The following is a 6,983-nucleotide window of genomic DNA, read 5'->3' as shown; positions in this document are numbered from 1 at the left end:
CCGGCACCGCCCCGCGGCCCGCCCACCGGTCGTCGCTCGCCCCTCGCCTCCACGCCGGCGGCCTGAGCCGGTCGCCACCTCCGACGCCTCGTCGCGGGTTGTCGCCCGAGCCGCCCATCGCCCCGCCTCGCCGCCCTTCACCATCGACCACCGCCCGGCCCACGCCTCCGCCCCGCCGCTCCCCGCTGGTGCCATCGTCGCCGCGGCTGCGCGCTCCGGCCGCCAGCTCGCCGGCTCGTGCCCCTTCTCCGGCCAGATCCGGCCAGGGGACGACCGGATCCACCCTCCCCCAGCTTCCCCGACCTCTCCCTCGACTACGGTCGCTGTCCCTTTCATCTCCAGTGAGATTCCGTCGAGCTCCGCCGCCACCTCACCCGCGTTGACTTTTCCCCGAGGTGCTAATTTCCGCCAAGTCCCTGAGATATTTTACCATCTGGTGCATACTTTGACATGCCATAACTCTGCATCCGTAGCTCCGTTTCGTGCGTATAATATATCAAAATGTTCGCTGTGAGATGATCTACATTTTGTTCCATTGTGCCATGCTTCTTTGAGTTGATCTTGATGCCTGAATCATCGTTGCAAGAGTGGTATATGATGTTAATCTACTAAAACTGTTATAACATGGTGATTTGTCATTTTTTTGCATTTTGTGTGTCCATCCTATGAGGTTGATCTCTACATGTGTTTTGATCTATGTCATGCCATCTTTACATGGGTGCAATCCATGTATTTTTGTGAGTCTTGTAGTGAGTGCATCAAGCTTGTTAAGTAGGGTACTTGTTGTTACTGTTTTGCTAGGCTGAATCTGTTATTTTGTGATGCTATGTAAACCTGCTGCTACAAGTCATTCTATAGATAATCTGGAGATGTTCACTAAGGATATTTTGTTGCACATGTCATGCTCTATCCATCCATGGCGCAGGTTGGATTTATAGCCTGCTGTAGCTTGTTGTAATATTGCTCTCAAATTGTTAAATAATGTTGCTGTCAGACTGTTCAAATTGAGTTCAGTTTTGCCATGTGTTTTGCTAGTGATCTATGCACCCTATGAACTTGCTCTTGCCATGCTTAGCTTCATAAACATGTATTCTTTCTGTTGATCACCTTGTAATGCCATGTATTGCCCTGTGGTGAGTGGTACAAGCTCACCAACATGCCTACTTATTGTTGTCCCTGCCATGTATGAATCTGTCATATAACTTGCCATGTTTACATGGGTGCCATCATATTTTCTGTGCCCTTTTGGCTGATGGTCAGTAAGGGACTTTTGTTCTATGCAATTAGTAGATTCATGCCATGCCTTTTCTTCCATGATAAGTTCCTGTAGAATGTTGTTTGATAGCTCTAAACATTGCAACCTGATGTTATTTCTGCTAAATCTGAAACTGTTATTATTTGCAATCTTGCCATGTCTTTTTGAGCATGTTCTATTGATTTCTGGAGATAGCTCAGTGCTCATGTTTTGTCATGCTTTACCTGTACATCATGCCCATGCCTTTTGTTTTCATATTTTGTTACTGTAGCATGTTGTTTTGGTTCTTGCAATATGCCTAGTTGCTATTTTGGACAGTTTGTCGTCATATCTTGTATAGAGTGTATGTGTTGAACTGTTGCTCCGTTTTGAGTGTGCTCTATATGAAACTTGCTTGATTTTGCATGTACTTTCATATTATCATGTTGCATCCATGTTTTGAGGTGTTTGCTTGATGTTTGTATGCATTTTGCATCAATGCCATGTTTATCTTGTTTTGCTCATATCTTCTAGGCCGTAGCTCCGAATTAAATGAACTTTATACGTAACTTTTCTAGAATCTCGTGTAGATCATCTTGGTGCATATTAACTTGCTGCTTAACAAATTGAACATAATTTTATCCAGATCTGGACCAATTTCAAAATTTGCATATGAGGACTTACCGGAATTGTTATATGTTGTTTCCGGCCTCATTTAAACTTGCTTTGATATGTTGTTCTTGTTTGCATCATCTCTTGCCATGAGTAGCTTCATGTAGCTTTGTCATGCATCATGCTTGGTTGTGCATCATGTCTTGTCTATGTGTGGTGTGTTTACCATGTTGTGTGCTTCTTCTCGATAGTTCCCGTTTCGTTGCGATCGTGAGGATTCGTTCGTCTATGCTTGGTTGGGATTCATCCCTTAATCTTCTTCACGGACTCATTCTTCTTCCTAGCGGGATTTCAGGCAAGATGACCGCTACCCTGGATCTCACTACTATCATTGCTATGCTAGTTGCGTCATTCTATCGCTTTGCTACGCTACCTATCTATTGCTCTTCAAGCCTCCCAAATTGCCATGTCATCCTCTAACCTTTACACCCTTCCTAGCAAACCACTGTTTGCCTAGGTCACCGCTTTGCTCAGCCCCTCTTATAGCGTTGCTAGTTGCAGGTGAAGTTGAAGATTGCTCCATGGTGGACAAGATTATGTTGGGATATGACAATATCTCTTATTTTAATTAATGCATCTATATACTTGGTAAAGGGTGGAAGGCTCGGCCTTATGCCTGGTGTTTTGTTCCACCCTTGCCGCCCTAGTTTCCGTCATACCGGTGTTATGTTCTCACATTTTGCGTCCCTAACGCGGTTGGGTGATTTATGGGACCCCCTTGACAGTTCGCTTTGAATAAAACTCCCCCAGCAAGGCCCAACCTTGGTTTTACCATTTGCCTCACCACCACCTACTTTTTCCTTGGGAGTCGCTCTCTCGAGGGTCATCTTTATTACATCCCCAACCCGGGCCAGTGCTTCTCAAAGTGCTGGTCCGAACTAGAGCCCTTTGCAGCGCCCCCTCAGGGAAACTTGAGGTCTGGTTTTAGTTGTACGGATTGCTCATCCGATGTTGCCCTGAGAACGAGATATGTGCAGCTCCTATCGGGATTGTCGGTGCATCGGGCGGTCTTGCTGGTGTTGTTTTACCATTGTCAAAATGTCTTGTAAACCGGGATTCCGAGTCTGATCGGATCTTCCTGGGAGAAGGAATATCCTTCGTTGATCGCGAGAGCTTTTCATGGGCTAAGTTGGGACACCCCTGCAGGGTATAAACTTTCGAAAGTCGTGCCCACAGTTATGTGGCAGATGGGAATTTGTTAATGTCCGGTTGTAGATAACTTGACACCATATCCAAATTAAAATGCACCAATCGCGTGTGTAGCCGTGATGGTCTCTTTTCGGCGGAGTACGGGAAGTGAAGACGGTTTTGGGTTATGTTTGACATAAGTAGGAGTTCAGGATCACTTCTTGATCATTGCTAGCTTCACGACCATTCCGCTTGCTCTCTTCTCGCTCTGATTTGCGTATGTTAGCCACCATATCATGCTTAGTCGATGTTGTAGCCTCACCAATTTACCCCTTCCTTTTCCATTAAGCTTTGGTAGTCTTGATACCCATGGTAATGGGATTGCTGTGTCCTCGTGGCTCACAGATTACTACAACAGCAGTTGCAGGTACAGGTTTTGCGATGATCATGACGCGAGAGCGATGTTACGTGTTTGTGAGTTCTTCTTCTGCTTCTTCTTTGATCAGGTGATAGGTTCCAGGCCGGCAGCCTGGGCTAGCAGGGTGGATGTCGTTGGAGTTTCTGTTTGTGTTTCATCCGTAGTCGGATGATGCTCTTATGTATGGTGATGTTGTATTCATGTGGCATTGTATGCCTTATGTATGTATCCCCATCTATTATGTAATGTTGATGTAATGATATCCACCTTGCAAAAAGCGTTTCAATATGCGGTTCTATCCTTGGTGGGACCTTCGAGTCTCTTTAGGATAGTATCACATATTGGGCATGACATGTTGGTATCAGAGCCTCAATCGACCCTAGGAGCCCCCTTGACTAATCGTGTAGTTTGGCCGTTGTCGAGTCTAGAAGAAAATGGTTTTCGGAGTCTAGCTATATCGGAGAGTAGGAATTATTTTTATTCCTCAGCCCCCTTCATCGCTCTGGTGAGGAACCTTGACGCAGGTGTTTTTAATTACTTCTCTTCCCCTTCAAATTTTCTTTAGGATCACGCAGTTTGTTTTTTCGGTCGTTGGTTCTTTTCTCTTTTCATCCGGTGCATTTCTCATCAAGTTGACTCAAGCCTCTTCATCTTTGAGTTCAATCATCAGTGGTTTTCTTTCCCACCCGCCCCCCCTTTTCTTCTCGGAGTCGGAGTCCGTAATCGAGTATCCATCCTACTCGTGCGAAGTCTTTGCTTTCTTTCCTCAATGATTTCAACCGGTGTTTTCTCTTCAAATTTTCTTGGTTTCCCCTTCCAAGTTGCCTTTGTTTTCCCGACCTCCCACCCTTTTTCTTCCCGAAGCCTGAGTCTCTTTCGAGCATCAATTTCATTCGTGTGGAGCCTCTTCAGTCTTTCGTTAATTATTTCAACCGGTGAATTCTCGTCTCGTTCGTCATTCTTCATTTTTTTTCTTCTCCGGTGGACTCAATTCAAGTTTTTCAGGTTGTTCACATTATTTTCCTTGGATCAAGTGTTTTCCCTGCTCGTTTGCCTCTTGCCAGTTTATCCTTCCAGAGTGTTAAAGACATCTCAGGAGATTCATCTTTGTTCCAATTAATTCGAGGTTATCACCTCTTTCAAATATTTCAATTGTTCCGGTGCATCATCTATCTATTCAACATCCCTTTCCAACGGTGTTTTTCTCTTTAGTGGGCCCTAACCCACAGGTTTTTTTCCTAGGATCTTACCTGACTCTTCTAATTCTCCCGGAGTTATTCTTAATTCTTTTCAAGTGTGACGTAAGAATGGATCCCATCAGTCAGATGCCTTTCCAAGATCAATTTCAAATCATTTTCATTGTTGCCTCAACCTCTTCGTTTTTCATTCTATCGGATCACCTCAGTAATTTTGGTGGTGTTTTACGTCGTCATTTGAAGAACGAAGAAGAGTTTTTCCTCTAAATCTTGTCTGTTCTCTCGAAGTTTCGTGGTTCTAGCTTCATATTATCCTCTCATATTATTTCAGTTTGTCAGATATTCTTTCTTACGCATCCGGAGTATGTCAGGAGTTGTTTTCCCATTCCTTTTCACCGGAGGCCATCATTCCAGTTACCGTTCTTTATTTATCCCGGCGCTTCGTTCAAATGTTCTTTAATCAGCTCGAGTTCTTCCCATTCTCTTGCATCTAAATCCCGTCGAGCATATTTGTTCTTCTAAGTCTTCCCGGTGATTCATTCTCTTTCGTCAGTCATTTTCGAATTCTAACGGTGCTTCATTCAAGATTCTTTTTCCTTGTTTATCATTTCAATCCATTCGTTCTTTCAATCCTACCGGTGGTTCATGAAGACCTTCTCAAGTTTGTGATATGTCACTTCTCGATCCTTTTCAACAAGAATAAGTTGCATGCCAAATCCGGTTGTCATCAATTAAATTTAATGAGGATAAGCATAACATAAATCTTATTCTTATTTCATCCAAGTGAGTAATCCCTTCCTTCGGAGTTTGTTCGTGCGGAATAAATTCTAGTTACAAGTGTTTTCATCTTTTCTTTTCCGGAGTTCAAATTTCCTCGGCCATCTCATCGGAACCTCCATCTAAATCATCTCAAGGCTCATCTTATTCTTTCTTCCTTCATTCTATCTCATCATCCTTTTGTCACCGGAGTTCTTCATGGTGGTTCTTCATGATTTAATTCATTATTCAAGAGTTCATCAAGATTTTGTTGGTGGAGTTCAAGTATCTTTTCTTCTCCCATCTTGAAGAGCAAATAATTCTTCATTTTCTTTTGAAATGGACTTTTGCATTTCTTTGTTCTTCTCAGCTATCCAATCATTTCGGTTTGTGGCCGGTTATCACCTTATGATCTTGAGATGTTACCTATAAGTCCACAACAAGCCTATTCTTTTCGTTGTTGATTTTCTCAACAACTCCGTTCAACCCTTCCTTCTAAGTTCATTTCATTCCATTCTTTTAGTTTTTCCGGAGGCATTGCTTTGTTCATCTTGTCAAGTGCCATCCCATCTTGTGGAGCTCGTGTTCTATTCCTCCATGTTCCAGCCGGAGTGCTGCCTAAATTCTTCCATTCTTATTCCTTTTCTATCTTGTTCTAACCGGAGTGGTTTCATAGCCTATCTAATTCCGTGAGCTTTCGATTCTCGTCATTCTTGTTGTTCCTCTCTTCTTCTCGAGTGCTCTCGATTATTTGCCTCTTCTCTTGAGTTCTTGGTTCACCTCATCCCTTTTCCATTCTGTCTCGGTCCTAAGATCTCGGGACGAGATCTCTTGTTAGTGGAGGAGTGTTGTAACGCCCCGGATTCGATGCGCCAGGTGTCTGCTAGTTATTCGTCGTTGTTGCCATGTCATTTGTTTGCGTGTTGCATATTACCATGTCATGTTGTGCATTTCATTTTGCATATGTGTCCGTCTCATGCATCCGAGCATTTTCCCCGTTGTCTGTTTTGCAATCCGACACTCCTATGTCCTTCGACGTTCCCCTTTTTGTCCCCTGTTGTGAGCGGGTGTTAAACATTCTCGGAATGGCCCGAGGTTTGCCAAGCAGCCTTGGTATACCACCGGTAGACCACCTGTCAAGTTTCATTCCATTTGGAGGTCGTTTGATACTCCAACAGTTAACCGCGTAGCCCGTAACCCCTTTCTCTTTGCAGCCCAACACCCCTCCAAAGTGGCCCAAAACCCATACTAACCCCCTCCATGCTCTCAGTCATTCGATCATGATCGTGTGGGCGAAAACCGCTCCTCATTTGGACTCTCCTAGCTCCCTCTACCTATATATTTGCACCTCCCTCCGAAATTCGCGGATGAATCCCCCTAACCCTAGCTTTTTCCCCTCTCCGCGCACCGGACATGTCCGCCACGCCTCCCGCAGCCAACCGCTCGCCGCCATGTGTCCCCGCCGTCGTCCTCCTCTGTGCGCCACCGCCGCGGCCCGAGTGAGCCCGGATCGGGCCTGCCTCGGGCCAAATCGGGCCCGCCACCGCCGCCGAAGCCCGCCTGCCCCGCCGCCGCAACG

This window comes from Triticum dicoccoides, chromosome 6B (assembly GCF_002162155.2).
Source record: "Triticum dicoccoides isolate Atlit2015 ecotype Zavitan chromosome 6B, WEW_v2.0, whole genome shotgun sequence".
NCBI classification, from domain to species: Eukaryota; Viridiplantae; Streptophyta; class Magnoliopsida; order Poales; family Poaceae; genus Triticum; species Triticum dicoccoides.
The sequence above is the reverse complement of the archived record's forward strand: the minus strand, read 5'-3'. Positions refer to the sequence as shown.